The sequence below is a fragment of the Cetorhinus maximus genome, chromosome 9, assembly GCF_964194155.1.
Source record: "Cetorhinus maximus chromosome 9, sCetMax3.hap1.1, whole genome shotgun sequence".
NCBI lineage: Eukaryota > Metazoa > Chordata > Chondrichthyes > Lamniformes > Cetorhinidae > Cetorhinus > Cetorhinus maximus.
Window position 1 is genome coordinate 135,728,536 of NC_135887.1, and position 17,665 is coordinate 135,746,200.

The following is a 17,665-nucleotide window of genomic DNA, read 5'->3' on the forward strand; positions in this document are numbered from 1 at the left end:
ACTATCTCTTCAGCTATCTCCTTCAGAACTTTGGGGTGTAATCCATCTGGTCCAGGCGATTTATCCACCTTCAGACCTTTCAGTTTTCCTAGCACCTTCTCCTTGGTAATGGCCACCATGCTCACCTCTGCTCCCCGACTCTCTTGAACTTTGGGGATGTCACTCGTGTCTTCCACTGTGAAGACTGACGCAAAGTACCTATTCAGTTCCTCCGCCATTTTTGTGATTCCCCACTACTACTTCTCCAGCGTCATTTTCCAGCGGCCCAATGTACATTTTTGCCTCTCTCTTACCCTTTATATATCTAAAAAAACTCTTGCAATCTTCTTTTATATTACTGGCTAGTTTACCCTCATATTTAATCTCCCTCCTTCATGGTCTGAAGTTGTTGGACTCAATGTTAATTCCGGAAGGCTGTAAAGTGCCTAGTCGGAAGATGAGGTGCTGGTCCTCCGGTTTGCGTTGAGCTTTACTGGAACATTGCAGCAGACCAAGGACGGACATGTGGGCATGAGAGCAGGGTGGTGTGTTGAAATGGCAAGCGACAGGAAGGTCTGGGTCATAATTGCGGACAGACCGAAGCTGTTCCGCAAAGCGGTCACCCAGTCTGTGTTTGGTCTCCCCAATGTAGAGGAGACCACATCAGGAGCAGCGAATGCAGTAGACTAAATTGAAGGAGGTGCAAGTGAAGTGCTGCTTCACTTGAAAGGAGCGTTTGGGGCCTTGGATGGTGAGGAGGGAGGAGATAAAGGGGCAGGTGTTGCACCTTCTGTGATTGCATGGGAAGCTGCCGTGGGAAGGGGATGAGGTGTTGGGAGTGATGGAGGAGTGGACCAGGGTGTCCTGGAGGGAACGATCCCGACGGGTTGCTGACAGGGGGTGAGGGGAAGATGTGTTTGGTGGCGGCATCATGCTGGAGTTTGGGGAAATGGCAGAGGGTGATCCTCTGAATGCAGAGGCTGGTGGGGTGAAAAGTGAGGACAAGGGGGACCCTATCATTGTTCTGGGATGGAGGGGAAGTGTGGGCGGTGGTTTGGACACGGTTGAGGGTCCTATCAACCACAGTGGGATGGTTAACCTCTGTTAAGGAAAAAGGAAGACATGTCAGAAGCGCCGTTTTGGAAGGTGGCATCATCGGAACAGATGTGACGGAGGCGAAGGAACTGAGAGAATGGGATGGAGTCCTTACAGGAAGCAGGGTGTGCGGAGCTGTAGTCGAGGTAGCTGTGGGAGCCTGTAATGAATATTGGTGGACAGCCTATCACCAGAAATAGAGACAGAGAGGTCAAGGAATGGAAGGGATATGTCGGAGATGGTCAATCTGAAGGTGAGAGAGGGTGGAAATTGGAAGCAAAATTAATAAATATTTCCAGGTGCAGACGAGAGCATGAAGCAGCACCGGCACAGTCATCGATGTACCGAAAGGAGAGTCGTGGGTGTGGGCCTGAGTAAGACTGGAACAAGGAATGTTCCACATGCCCCACAAAAAGACAGGCACAACTGGGGCCCAGGTGGATACCATTCGTCCTGTCGCGGCACTGCGTGGCTGTCCTCTTTTGCAGGGCATTGGCACTGACCATCACTGCCACCGCCTCCCAAGCTGGATTAGTGATGTTGCTGCCCATCCTGTGGCCAGTAGCAGGGATAAGGGACATCATGGTGGGCCTCCACCACTTCCAAAAGGCGCTCGAGGACATCTCATTGAACCTGTGGGCTGCAGTCTTCCTGCCTTTCGGGCCATGCCTTCTGTTCAGCAGTTGTGGGCTGGAAGCACTGACATGTGTGCGGCCGGCTGGGCTTTAAATATGGCGCCCGGCATGATGAAGCGGCGCGGTGATGGCATGGCGGGCGAATGAGAGCCCACCCGCCATGGAAACGGTGTGTTTCCCAGGAATGCATAATTAATGTAGCGGGTTTGAGACGATACGGCGTGAAAAGCTGCCATTGCGGCCGGCAGATAAGACATCGTTTTACCCGCCCCCCCCCTAGCGCCCTTAGTGCAAATCTGGGACGATTCCACCCAGTGGGCTAAGAAGGTGCATGATTTCCCTGTCCTCTGTTTTCTCTAGGCCCTCCTCCCGGCCAGCTGAGTTTTTTTGTTGCTGCTTGCCTCTTCCAATGCCCTTCCAAACAGTCAGCCTCCAGAGGTCACAGCCATCAGCGACTGTCTCCCAGTTGTCAGTGTCAATGTCCGCCATCTTTATATCTCGCTTGTAGGTGTCCTTGTGATGGAGGAATGGATGCCCAGGAATTTACTTGCTTCAAATTTGTTAAATCTCTAACTTCTTCTAGCTCTTGTGAAAGGTCAGTGTTCTGAAGTATTAACTCTATTTCTCTCTCCACCAATGCTGCCTGACCTGCTTATATTTCCAGCAATTTCTGCCTTTATAATGGAATATTCTTGTCTGTTTTATGGCACATTCTTCAACCAGTGTCTAGGCTGAATAGACTTTTCCTGCTCCTGTCTCAATTTTTTACGCATTATTAATGCAGTGATTTTTACAGCAATGGAGATGATGCCTTGTTCCTATTAAACTAGACCTAAGTGTAATTGGGTGCCAGTTATAGCCTCACTGTTTGTGCCTCTACCATATATACCATATACAAAGAAATGTCTTAATGTTACATGGTGTGGCAGAGAAAAGCAAATGTCATGTGTTCTCACAGTTCTAGCAAGAGATCATTTTGTCTGGATTTAGAAGATATTTTTGGAAGTGTTTCAAATATGCTTAGTAATGATGTTCTCAGGAAAATTTCAAGGTCACCACCAGATTGGAGTTTGCTAATTATTCTCATTACAAATAATTGTCAGTTTGTCTTTTGTTAGTCTTTTGGCAGAACTCTTCTATTTTTACTCCGTGGTTACTGGGAGTGTTTTTTTTTCAATTTAACCAAATAAAGCTGGGGAAAAGTGTCTATATTTTTGAATCAATTAATTTGTCGTTTTAATTCCTCAGCTCCTTTAACTCCTTCATAGTTTACAGATTTGCAAAATGTTCCTGTCTATTGTGCCACATTTTCTACTTACTTCTGGAAAGCACAAACACCATCCGTCCATGTTGTGTGTCAAATTAGTGAAGAAATCTGGATAACTTCTAGTTCATGGAAATATTTGGGGTACACCAGAGGATTTTGGTTAAATTATTAACCTTGCATTCTTCTTCACCCTCAAGTCCAAGGGATTTTTAAAAAAAAAATTATCGGCTGTGAAGTTCAAAAACAACATTGGCTGTAACTCACTTACTGACCAGTTCAGGGGACACTGAACATAAGGGCCCAGATTTTACGGTAAAAATAACATTGAGACACAGCTGTTAAAGCGTAAGCCGGGCTGCAACTTTTGGCGACTGCACATGTACATCGAAATCGGAAAGTTGCTGTCCAAGTTCTCCTGCTCCTCCAGAAGCTTTACTACAACAGTACTTCACTAACTGACTCTCCACTGAAACACATATAGAATGCATGAAATTTCTGTACTTATCCACTCGATTCCCGCTAAATTCACGAGAAGAAGTTGAGGTTTGTCCATTCATGTGTAGATGGATAATGGCGTGATAAATTTAATTACTGCCCAATGGCAGTACAGATTTTTTTTCAATGTAGTCTCATTCCTTCAGATTTTAATTATTGTTGGAGATTTGAAAAATACAAATATACCATTTTTTCTTATTTCTTTCTACCTTTTTATTTCTCCATTATAATCCCATATTTCTTTTCCTCACCTTTTACTTTCTGGACTTTCTGATTTGACTCTGCGCTGCTCATTTAGAATTCTCAGGAGACACTGCTACTTACCCTATTCACGTAGATTCCAGATAGCCTGTAGAAGGCACTAGGTTGTTTTGAATTTCTAGTTACTGCAAGTTCTCTTGCAAAAACCCATTGGGAAGTCCATGGGCAAAGTTAATGTGGAATGAATGGTTAATTCCCTGATGACCGCAAAACCGGGGCCAATTTTTAATTTCTATAATATTTGGCAACTTGAGAGCATCTGTTTCGCAATCACTGTAGGAGAGGAGAGACAACTTAAACTATTACTCTAAATCTTATTGCATAAACATAAAAGTTCTTTATGACTTGCAAACTTAGAGGTATGATGTATGCCAAATGTGAACAATCCCTTGTTATTCACCATAAAGGATGTGGGTGAGACTTTTTTTTTACTGATATGATTTATAAACCAGTTTTTATGCAGTTGCTGTAATTTAGTCTCAGAGACTTTCTTGCATCTAGTGACACATGAGGCAGACCAAGTATGTGCTTGTGTCTATTTCCATAGTTAGTTTTTTCTGGAACAGCTTAGTAGCCTGTGGCTAGCGGCTGTAGCTTGAGGGGCAACGCTCTGCACCATGCATGGCTGACCAGGAGACTCTCCCATTCTTACTGCCTGCCGTAGGTGTATTGGAAGGATCCACATTTGAACCATGTCATGCACGCATCTTTGGTGGCCATCAAGCCCTGGAGTGGGACTCATGCCCAGCGCCTCTGGCTCAGAGGCAGGGACATGACCCACTGTGCCACAAGACCTCGAGCAGTAGTTTACAGACTCCATAATATACTTCGTGACTCCTGAAATTAGATAGGTTGGGGCTTCTATTGGTTTTCACTGCAGACCCATAGACCACACCCTCCTCCTGACCATGGTTCTTATGAATCCAAACAGTTTACAAAATGGACTTGTGATCTACTCAATACCTTGAAACAAAGATTGAGGGGCATAATAAGAGTTGGCGTCGTCCTTATTAATAACTCCATAATGGGAAGGGTGGTCCTTATATTTGAAATTATGGCTGCTCTTTAATCTAAATGTGAGGCTTTTCTAAAGCGCAGAAACGTCCAGTTGCCTGAGTTGATGTGTATTCAATATCTTACTGTCTGAGTTTTAAGGAATGTCATGACTTTTTTTGCCTATTTTAATTCAAAAGCCTCTCTATAGATTGAAGACCAGAATTATTTTGTCCGTGGTGCTACTCATTTTAATAAGAATCCTATTTTTGGCATAATCATTGTAGTGAATTTAACAGTGGCCAAAGTTGACAATACTAACTATTGGGTTTAAACCTGACGAAAGTTAGCCATTTTCTACATTTAGTTCCAGTTGTCATGCCAGTGTAGGCATGAAGATATTATATTTTCTTTATAAAAAAAAACTGTATTCCTATAAAAATGGAACCTGATGAACAGTAAGATGGCTGTCAAGGGATCACCTGACTTTTGCAACTTCAACAGCCTAGCAAGCTTTCTGGAAAGCTCCAAACTGAATTATAACAGACAGGGGTCCTCCTTGAATGAATGTGCCTAAACAGCATTCTTCTGTGGAATTTCACAACTGCTACTGTCAAGACTTACTCCAAAACACAGGGACAATGAACTCCCAGACTCTCTGAGTCTGGGACTGCCATGTAACAAAGGAGGGCTCTTTAGACTGAATATCTACAATGAAGAGCGAAAGACTACTATTTACCTTCTATTGTATGTCAATGGCTTTTTATCATATGACTGAAATTCCTTCTTCACTATGAAACTTCATCATTAGTCTTCCATCGTGTATCAATAACCATTCATCATGTGATTGAAACTGCCTTCTGATTTTGAAATTATTTTACCCAAAAACTGAAAGAGAGGCTGGGCAGTCTGCAGAACACCAGCAACAACATCAGAGCTGCAAAAAAAAGGCTGTGTCATCGTGACATTTCAAGATCCGTGAGGCTTAAAGTCTTTTAACATCCTTCTCCAACCTGTTTTGAACAGCTCCGAATTTGCCTGTAAGATATTGGAGTTCCAGTTACAGCAGCCATCAGGACCTGTCTACACGGCCTGCTGTAAGTTTTTACTTCAAAGGAACCCTGCAGTTAATCCTGGTTTGACCCCAGCTATCTGAATTTACCTGAACTTCAATTCCAAATGGGGAAATGCTCCCTCCTTCACTGGACTCCCAAAGACATGTGAACTGCAAATTATTCTGGTTTAATATTTGTAGAAGTGCACTACTGTCTTTAGTTGTATCTTCCTTGGGCCTGTGTTGTGTTGTTGATGTAGCAATACACCTTCCTGGGATGTGTGTGTGAATAAATAATACTCCTTGTTTAAATCCACTAAAGTCTGCTGCTGGTGACTTTTAAATCGTCTACAAACAATTGGGGTTGGGGAACACGCATCAGCCTTATCAAAATTAAACGACACTAATTCCAACAGAAGGGAAAGCGATTTCAGCCTTTTTCTCTCCCCTGTCTGCAACACAGTGTACCATGAATCAGAATTGTAATTGTTTTGCGCATGTAAGCTTCATCAGTCATTATAATCCACAACAACTTTGGCTGGAATTTTTCAGAGAGGAGGTGACCTTAGCCGCCCCCCCCCTCCCCCCCTCCCCAGCCTTCCAGATGAAAAGTTGGGGGCAAGCATGCTTCCCCGAGGCTGGTTAGCCACATCTTAATTTTACAGCCTGGCCGTTATGTGACTGAGGTCCTGACTTCTCCCCCCGTCTGGGAGGATGTCCTGCTTCTGAGAGCTGCTGTCCAGTCCCAGCAGCGCCACCAGGATTAGTGGCCATTGCTGGGACTACAGCCAGTCTTTCGACAAGGCGCAGCATGGAGGCCATGGATACCGGTGTTATTTGGGCAACCTCACTGGGCCCTGTCTGGCTTGGTGTGGGGAGCCATTACAGTCTTGGTTCAAACATGGATAAAAGAGCTGACCTCTTGAGGTGAGGTGAGAGTGACTACCCTTGACATCAATGTGGCATTTGACTGAGTGTGGCATCCAGGAGCCCTAGCAAAACTGGAGTCAACGAGAATCAGGGGAAAAACTCTCCACTGGTTGGAGTCATACCTAGCAAAAAGAAAGATGGTTGTGATTGTTGGAGTTCAGTCATCTCAGCTCCAGGACATCACTGCAGGAGTTCCTGAGGGCAGAGTCCTCGGCCCAATCATCTTCAGCTGCTTCATCAATGACCTTCCTTCCATCATAAGGTCAGAAGTGGGGATGTTCGCTGATGATTGCACAATGTTCAGCACCATTCGTGACTCCTCAGATACTGAAGCAGCCCCTTTCCAAATGCAGCAAGACCTGAACAATATCCAGGCTTGGGTTGAGAAGTGACAAGTAACACTTACGCCACACAAGTGTCAGGCAATGACCATCTCCAACAAGAGAGAATCTAACCATCGCCCCTTGATGTTCAATGGCATTACCAGCACTGAATCCCCCACTATCAATATCCTGCGGTTAGCATTGACCAGAAACTGAACTGGACCAGCCATATAAATGCTGTGGCTACAAGAGCAGGTCAGAGGCTAGGAATCGTGTGACAAGTAACTCACCTCCTGACTCCCCAAAGCCTGTCCACCATCTACAAGGCACAAGTCAGGACTGTGATGGAGTACTCCCCACTTGCCTGGATGAGTGCAGCTCCCACAATCCTCAAGAAGCTTGTCACCATCCAGGACAAAGCAGCCCTCTTGATTGGCACCACATCCACAAACATTCACTCCCTCCACCACCGAGACACAGTAACAGCAGTGTGTAGCACCTACAAGATGCACTGCAGGAATTCACCAAGGCCCCTTCAACAGCACCTTCCAAACCCACGACCACTATCATCTAGAAGGACAAGGGCAGCAGGAAGATGGGAACACCACCATCTAGAAGTTCCCTCCCAAAGTCACTCACCATCCTGACTTGGAAGTATATTGTTGTTCCTTCACTGCCGCTGGGTCAAAATCCTGGAACTCCCTCCCTAACAGCACTGTGGGTGTACCTACACCAAATGGACTGCAGCGGTTCAAGAAGGCAACTCACCACCACCTTCTCAAGAGCAATTAGGGATGGGCAATAAATGCTGGCCTAGCCAGTGACGCCCACATCCTGTGGAATGAATAAAATAAAACAATCAGGAGGCCAGGGAAAGTAGAGCAAGTAGGGTGGCAATCACTGTTTGCGGATGTGGTTGGAGTGGGATGGGGGAGCTCCATTGACCACTGGGTGCCTGAACAGGAAGAACCCTCCCAAACCCCTCACCTGAGCCTGCAGACAGAATCTACCAGGGAGCCTCGCCATGTGGCGTAGGCACTCCTCACCACTGGTAAAATACTGGTGGTGGTAGGAGGAGGCCCTTAATTGGCCATTAATTGGAGGGGGTGGTGCAAAAGTCTGGCCATTGTTTCAGAGTATACCTTTAGGTAGAAAAAAAACCTGACAGCAGCAGGAATGAAACAGGAAAAAAAGAATAAGAATCTAAATGATGAGGCATTGGTTATCCCTTTGACAACAGCTGTATCTATGGCAGTGAGGAAAAGCTCACTGATCTATAATCATAGAATTTTGCAACACAGAAGGAGCCCATTCGGCTCAACGTAGCTATTCCAGCTCTCTGTCTTGAACCATAGAACACTACAGCACAGAAAACAGGCCATTCGGCCCTTCTAGTCTGTGCCGAAATATTATTCCACTAATCCCATTGACCTGCACCTAGTCCATAACCCTCCAGACCTCTCCCATCCATGTATCTATCTAATTTATTCTTAAAACTTAAGAGTGAGCCCGCATTTACCACGTCAGATGGTAGCTCGTTCCATACTCTCACCACTCTCTGAGTGAAGAAGTTCCCCCTAATGTTCCCCCTAAACCTTTCCCCTTTCACCCTAAAGCCATGTCCTCTCGTGTTTATTTCTCCTAATCTAAGTGGAAAGAGCCTACTCGCATTTACTCTGTCTATACCCCTCACAATTTTGTAAACTTCTATCAAATCTCCCCTCATTCTTCTACGCTCCAAGGAATAAAGTCCTAACCTGTTTAATCTTTCCCTGTAACTCAACTCCTTAAGACCCGGCAACATCCTAGTAAATCTTCTCTGCACTCTCTCAATCTTACTGATATCCTTCCTGTAGTTAGGCGACCAGAACTGCACACAATACTCCAAAGTTGGCCTCACCAATATCTTATACAACCTCACCATAACATCCCAACTCCTATACTCAATACTTTGATTTATGAAGGCCAGTATGCCAAAAGCTTTCTTTACAACCTTGTCTACCTGTGACGCCACTTTCAGGGAATTATGTATCTGAACTCCCAGATCCCTTTGTTCCTCCGCACTCCACAGTGCCCTACCATTTACTGTGTATGTCCTACCTTGGTTTGACCTTCCAAAATGTAACACCTCACACTTTTCTGCATTAAATTGCATCTGCCATTTTCTGGCCGATTTTTCCAGTTGGTCCAGATCTCTCTGCAAGCTTTGAAAGCCTTCCTCGCTGTCCACAACGCCTCCAATCTTAGTGTCATCAGCAAACTTGCTAATCCTATTCACCACATTATCATCCAAATCATTGATATAGACAACAAACAACAATGGTCCCAGTACAGATCCCTGAGGCACACCACTAGTCACAGACCTCCAGTCTGAGAAGCAATCATCCACTACCACTCTCTGTCTTCTCCCACACAGCCAATTTCGAATCCAGTTTACAACCTCTCCATGGATACCAAGTATCTGAACCTTCTGAACTAACCTCCCATGTGGGACCTTGTCAAAGGCCTTACTAAAGTCCATGTAGACAACATCCACAGCCTTTCCTTCATCTACTTTCTTGGTAACCTCCTCGAAAAACTCTACAAGGTTCGTTAAATACGACCTACCACGCACAAAGCCATGCTGACTATCCTTAATCAGCCCTTGGCTGTCCAAATAATTATATATCCGATCTCTCAGAACACCTTCCAATAATTTACCTATTACTGACGTCAGGCTCACTGGCCTGTTATTACCTGGTTTACTTTTGGAGCCTTTTTAAACAACAGAACAACATGAGCTACCCTCCAATCCTCCGGCACCTCACCCGTGGCTAAGTACATTTTAAATATTTCTGCCAGGGCCCCTGCAATTTCTACACTAGTCTCCCTCAAGGTCCGAGGGAATATCATGTCAGGCCCGGGGGATTTATCTACCTTTATTTGCTGTAAGGCAGCAAGCACCTCCTCCTCTTTAATCTCTATATGTTCCATGAAACTACTGCTTGTTTCCCTTCCTTCCTTATACACTATGCCAGTTTCCTGAGTAAATACTGATGCAAAAAAACTGTTTAAGATCTCCCCCATCTCGTGAGGCTCCACACATAGACGGCCACTCTGATCTTCAAGGGGACCAATTGTATCCCTTACTATCCTTTTACTCTTAATATACTTGTAGAAACCCTTCGGGTTTACCTTCACATTATCTGCCAAAGCAACCTCATGTCTTCTTTTTGCCTTCCTGATTTCCTTTTTTAGTATTTTCTTACATTTTCTATACTCTACAAGTACCTTATTTGCTTCTTGTTGCCTATACCTGCTATACACCTCTCTCTTCTTCTTAACCAGATCGCCAATATCCCTTGAAAACCAAGGTTCCCTATGCCTGTTAACTTTGCCTTTAATCCTGACAGGAACATGCAAACTCTGCACTCTCAAAATTTCGCCTTTGAATGCCTTCCACTTACTGAACACATCCTTGCCAGAAAACAACTTATGCCAAGCCACTCTTCCTAGATCCTTTCTCATTACCACAAAATTGGCCTTTCTCCAATTTAGAATCTCAACTCGAGGACCAGACCTATCCTTATCCATAATTAGCTTAAAACTAATGACATTGTGGTCACTGGTCCCAAAATGTTCGCCTATACATACTTCTGTCACCTGACCTGTCTGGTTCCCTAATAGGAGATCAAGTATTGCATCCTCTCTCGTTGGTACCTCTATATATTGATTTAGAAAACTTTCCTGAATACATTTGACAAACTCCAAGCCATCCAGCCCTTTTACAGTATGGGAGTCCCAGTCAATATGTGGAAAGTTAAAATCTCCTACTATCACAACTTTCTGTTTCTTACATCGGTCTGCTATCTCTCTACAGATTTGCTCCTCCAATTCTCTCTGACTATTGGGGGTCTATAATACAACCCTATTAGTGTGGTCACACCTTTCCCATTCCTCAGCTCCACCCATATGGCCTCTGTAGACGAGCCCTCTGGGCTGTCCTGCTTACGCACAGCTGTGATATTTTCCCTGACTAGTAATGCCACTCCTCTCCCTTTCATCCCTCCCCCTCTATCACGTCTGAAACAACGGAACTCCGGAACATTGAGCTGCCAGTCCTGCCCCACCTGCAACCAAGTCTCACTAATAGCAATAATGTCATAATCCCTCGTGCCAATCCACGCCCTAAGCTCATCTGCCTTTCCGACAATACTCCTTGCATTGAAATAGATGCACCTGAGAACATTTCTATCACGTCTACTTAGTCCCATTCCCTTGCCTTTTTCTTCCTTATCATATAAATTTCAGTTTTGCTGAAAAGAGAGACATGTTGCCGAAGCATCTCACCTTGCACTCATCAGGACTAACACAAGAGTCCCAAATTTCAAATGATCACAACAATTTATAATACAGGAGAAAAGGGGGCTGGTTAATTGGTCTCTGATTGGCCAAGACATTGCCATGGAGAAAGCAACGGGGAGCAATAGGCTCCCGAAGCCCCCGGATGATTCAAAAGGCACAAGACTTGAACATATTCTTTTTGTTTGCAGAGAACAAAACTCTCCCTGCCTGTCATTGGCGTGTATTGAAAGAATTTTCAGGTTGACATTCAACCTGTTTGGCTGCGTTTTGTTTGTGACTTGAACCCAGAGCTTCTGGCTCAGAGGAAGGAATTCTACCCTCTGTGCCACAAGACCTCCACGGGCAGAGTGTAGGAAGTCTGAATTCTTGACGATATCTGGGTCAAAACATATGCACTATGTGTGGAAAATTCAGATGCATGGCATCTGTGGAGAGGTTACTTCTACATCTATAGATAACTTAATCAAATGCAACATACCTAAATGATCTGGATTCAGGTAATGGGCACAATATCTAAATGGAGAAAGTGGTATACTTTGAAGAGGACAGTCAGTGACTTCAGTTCATAGACATGTCAGTCGAGTGGAAAGATGTCAGAGGAAAGCTAATGTAGAGAAACATGAGGCAATATATTTTGCTGGTAAGAATAAAGAGAGGAAATTTACCCAAAGTTGCGAACCTTTAAAAGCAGATGAGCAGAGACACTTAAGGGTTCAGTCACTCAAATCTTTGAGTGGAAGGATAAGTTGATAAAATAAAGGAAGAGAAAATAGCATATGGAATCCTAGCTTTAAAAATAGAGGCTCAGGCTACAAAAGCAAAGAGGTCGTGTAAGACCTGTATAAATTATTGTTGAGGCTACACATAGAATATCGTGTTCAGTTTCAGCCACCATACTTTTGGATCAATTTCAAGGTCAGAGAGAGAGTACACAAGAAATTTACTAAGATGATGCCAAGAACAAGATGCTTTATTTAGGAGGATTAGAGAAACTAAGCTCTTTTCATTGCAATGGTTAAGATTAAGAATCGATCTAATAAAGCAGTGTTTTCCAACAGAAAATGTTGACTAACCACAAGTGTGTCTAAAGCGATACTGTTTAAGCCACATGCACTAATTTTAATCTTAAAGTTTCTGGTTAGCCGTGTGATGGAAAGAATGTTGGAGCCTCGACCATTACTATCCATAGCTCCAGACTACAACATGCATGTAAAAGTGCCTGTTGCCACAGCAACTCTGACTCCCTCAGTGATCTATAACACCCCCACACTCTGCTCAGAACAACCCTGTTTGCATCTTCTTGGGACATGCAGGGCTTCATCGGTGATGATTCCAATATTAAGGCTTCACATCATATAACCCAGCACTCCGGCCTTGAAATGATTGCGCTAAATGCAGAAGAAAAATACATTGATCAGTATAAGTCCTAGCTATATCTCAGAATTGCAACACTGGAACAGGTCACAAATCATAAGAAGATTTTAGTACAAAGGACAGAATACTCAAGAGACATGTAGTTTACTGGAATGATACTGGGAGTTTGTTAACTTGACAAGCTGAATGCAGTGATGCTGAAAGAGTAAAATTTGAGGGAGATGTGTACTACTAGCTGAATACTGTTACTTCAGGAGCAATTAGTCTGATCTGTGCTTCTGCATTTGTTGAGCAATTGACTTGCAATCAGAGAGGAAAATCTAGTATTCCCGTGTATTTCAAACTGCACTCCGACTAAACAGATGGACCTATGCCAGGAAAACTTACCACGTTAGTGCCAATTTGCAATCTTGTGATTGCTACCAGGGGTGGTCTTGTGGTGCAGTGGGTAGCGTCCCTGCACTGGAGCCAGAAAATTCAGGTTCCAGTCCTACCCCAGGATTTGGTGGTCAAAGGGAAGGTGGGTTCATAACGCGGCCAAGCAGGTTGATTGTCAACCTGTAAAATCCTTCCAACGTGCTGATAGCAGGTGGTAAGAATGGGAGAGATTCCTGGTCAGCCATGCTTGATGTGGAGTGGTGCCCCTCAAACTATAGCCTCAGACGACCTGTTCCAGGAAAAACTAGCAATGGAAACAGATGTAAGCACGAGTGTTGTCTGCCTCATGTCCCACTAGGCGTGGGAAGAGAAAAGAAGAATTGATACCAGGTTTAGCACCAATACATGATCATGTCTACACATGTCTTCAGTACCAACTATATCATTGGTTCTTAATGTCCTCATGGCAACTAGGGATAAGCAATAAATGACACCTGGGCACATTCCAAAAACATTAAAAAAATATATACACAAGTCAGGACAAGAGATATAAATTAAATCTTCAAAAGTACATATATTTTGTTTATTTACAAATTTTATTATGTATAGTGTGTTTCATATGGGGAATTTAGACCTCTTACGGTCAGATTCCTCTTGCTATGGGCTCAAGTAAATATGCAAATGTTTAAGCTTTGGAATAGCTTAGAGAGACTATAAATGAAGCCGATGAATAGAACATTGCTACTGACCAATGCCCTAAGATCCATTGTGTAATGCATTCTGCCACTATACAGAATAGGATATTGGCTTCTATTCTTAATTTCACAAACACAATTCTGTGAAGGTGGCAAGATAAGTTGATGAAGCTTTTTTAAAAAGCATAAAACAAAATGCATATGGGAAAGAGGACTTTATAAGTAGAGGCATAGCATTGCAAAAATAAGGAAATGATGCTGAACATTTATAAATCACTGGTCAGGTCTCAGCTGGAGTTTTGTGTCTAATCCTGGGCTCCACACGTTAAGAAAGATGTCAAGTACTTGGAGGAGGTACAGTGTTCACTAGAACTGTACTAGGGATGAGGGGGATCACTTAGGTGAAGAGCGTAGAGAAGCTGTGATTGCACTTTTTACCGCAGAGAGGTTAGAGGGAGATATGACAAAGTTGTACAAAGTTATGAGTAATTGTTGTTTAAAGTTATGAAGGCTTTTTGATAAAGTAGAAAGAGGAAGATTGTTACCACTGACAGGAATATAGTAACCAGGGGACATAGCTTTAATGCAATTGGTGGAAGAGCCATGTGGGAAATGAGGAGAATTGTTTTACTGAGTAAATTGTTATGATTTGGAATGCAGCACCTGAAAGGTTGTAGAAGCAGACTTAATAGTAACTCCCAAAAGAGAATTGGATCTGTACTTGAAAAGGAAAGGTTTGCAGGGCTATTGAGAAAGAGAAGGGGAATGGGGAATAGTTGGATGGCTCTTTCAAAATACTGGTGCAGGCAAAATGGGCCGAATAGCCTCCTTCTGCAATGTGCAATTCCGCGACTGATATAAAGGTTGGAAATCACTGGCGTGACTGTAATCCTGTGGATTTGCCTTTATGAAATTGAGAAAAATACAGGAAGAAAATCACTGATGTGGATGTAATCCTGTGAATGTTGCTTCAGCTTTTGCGTGCTCAAAATCTCAAAGCATCTCCAAATGAAGATTAAAATGTTTTACCAAAGCTTACAAAAAAGTTCTTGTTCTATGAATGAAAGGAGTAAGGAAATTTCAGGTATGGGCGCTGTTTTATCTTTCAATCCAGCTGTAACGTAAAATAATGGTGACTGAAGTTAAACTACAAAAGGCAAGCCATTCTTAATAAATCATCATAAAGCTGAGTAAAAAGGACTTTGAACTTCATGTTTATTCATTTACAATATAATAGCTCCTTCAATGAAATGTCGTTGTGCTTTAGATCCTTTAGGATTCCACTAATTTGAATTGTGGTGGGTTTGCACTACATCAGTCTTCACCTGGCCCAGTATGGCCTTATCCTGGCACTTACTGATTTTATCTCAACCGTCTTGTATTTCAGGATCACTTAATCACATCGTTAACCCATTTGCTGATAGCCATTGAAATTCAGGATTCTTCACTGAAAAATTCTGCTCTTTGCATTTTCATTATAACTTGAAGACATTTGTGTTTCTTGTTACCATTTTCTGGAATCTACTCTGGATAGTGTTTGGCGTTGTCATTGTCCACGATGATTCTCATGCAGACTCATCACTGTGGGTTTTGGCATACGTCTGTTAAGTCAATTCAAACTAAATCACGTTTTGATTGCAAAATACTAAGTATTCTCGGCAGTGACAAGGTATGCTTCTAGATTTGCAAGACCCACCCTCTCTTTTTCGGGGGTGACATATTTGTTCTGAACCCTCTTTATCTCCTCCTTGCCTGCCACTCACTGCTCTGACACTGATTTGCCATCAAGCAGCTGTTTCCTGTCCACTTTTGCGAAATGTTGGGCAGGATTTTTCAGACGGTGAGGATTCCCACCCTGCCACCCAAAGAGTCAGCGTGGGAACACAACCCCTCTGATACCAGCTACCTCGCAGCCATTTAACGCTCCAGGGAGCGTTACTTGATGGGAGTCGGGGCTACCTGCCCCTCACCCGGGAGGAAGTCCCACTTTGGAGAGCTGCCGGCCAATCAAATTGCACCAGTGGCAGCAGTCACTAGGATTGAGACGACAAATAGTCCCTAGATTCAAAGTCCTGGAGTCCAGGGCTTAGGTAAATGCAGGCTGTCTCACAGCGGTATAGGGAGGTGGAGAGACAGCAGTTGGGTCTTGATGGAGAGGCCGGTGAGGGGAGGGAGCACCCATGGGAGGGGCAGACCTGGAGGTATCCTCTAAGCTGCACATCTGTACAGCAACCCAGACAGGCCACTCACAGGTCAGCCCCTTTAAGTTACCATGTGTCCGCAGTAGCGTAAAAAAACATAATGGGCTGGCAGACGTGAATAAAAATTAAAGGCTGCATTAGTGCCAATGCTTCCAGAGTCTAAAGCCCTCCCCCATGTGCCATCACTCCAGCCACACCTTCAGCTGCACTACCTTTCTTTTCTGTACTCATTAGCACATGCCAGCAGGAGCTTTCCAGCTCCCTGAAATCTGTCTACACGGACGTCATCCCTCTTTGTACTGAAGTCATGGGTACCAATATGAACAAGACCTCGAGTTGTTCACCTTCTCCCTCAACGTTCTGCAGCCGCTTAGAGATATCCTTGATGCTGTCACCAGGATTGGGGGAGTTGGGGGCAACATACCATACTGAAGTCATGTCTGCGGCACAGAAATGTCTGCATGTTTCCTTAAACATTGAATCTCCTATTGCTTTCCTGACCTTCCTCCTCCCCCTGAGCCACCCATGGTGCTATGGCCTTGGCCCTTGCTGTATTCCCCAGAGGAACCATTGCCATCACCAATATTCAGAATTGAATATTAGTCACATAGCGAGATGCATTCAAGGGACTCCTGCACTGCCTGCCTAGACCTCTTTGACTCTGGTGGTCACTCATTCCCTCTCTACCTGCACACCCTTAAGCTGTGGGGTGACCACCTCCATGAGGATGCTATCCATGTGGCTGTCACCACAGTGACGCCAGCTGCTGCTCATGTTCCGAAGCCCAGAGCTCGAGCTCCTCCAGCTGAGGACACCTCCTGCACATGCAGTTGTTCAGAGCATGAAACGTGTCCTTGAGTTCCCACATGGAACAAGATCTCCACAGGTGTTGCCAGAACTGCTGAGGTTCTCCAGTGCTTTCTGTTTTTTAGTCTAATCCCATTTCTCTGCCCTTTCCTGTTTTTTAAAAATATATTCTCCTTTTTCAAATACTTACTTCATTCCTTTTTCATGTATTAGTTTGCGTCTCAGTAATTACTATGATAAAACATTCCACGTTCCAACAATTGTTCGAAAAAACTCTACTAACCACCCCCTTCACCCTTTGGGTAAAATTCCTGATTCTAAGCCCCCTCGTTGCTGATTCGCACACCACTGCAAACAATTTCACTCAGCAAGTTTAGCAGCACCTGCAGAGAGAGAGAGTTAATGTTCAAGCCGACGACCTTTTGACAGAACTAGGTTAACTCTATTTCTGTCTCCACGGATGCTGCCAGACCTGCTGACTGTTCTCAACATCTCCAGCCTCTGCAGTACTTTACCTTTGCACACATTTCCGCTGTTGTACTATGTGAAAACCTTTCAAAATTTGGAAAACCTCTTTCAAATCCTCGCTTAGCTTTCTCTGTTCCAGTGAACAAAGTTACATTTTATGAGTCTGCACAACTATGACCTCTAATTCTTGGTATCGTGCCAGTGAATTACCACGCCTCCAGTTTTCTTCCTGTAGTTGGATGCCCAAAACAACATACAGTAGGGAAAAAAACATGTTTTATAATTATCATGAGTCTTCGCTGTATATTTTGCTGTATCACTATAAAGTTAAAAGCTTTACCACAGCCCACGTTGTTTGATTAGCCG

General features: G+C 43.9%; 1 protein-coding gene across 2 annotated transcripts in view; it reads left to right on the forward strand.

Moving 5' to 3' along the window:
• Positions 1-17,665, forward strand: part of cstpp1 (centriolar satellite-associated tubulin polyglutamylase complex regulator 1) — a 311,978-nt gene that overhangs the window by 136,937 nt on the left and 157,376 nt on the right. The gene's annotated exons all lie outside the window — the stretch shown is intronic.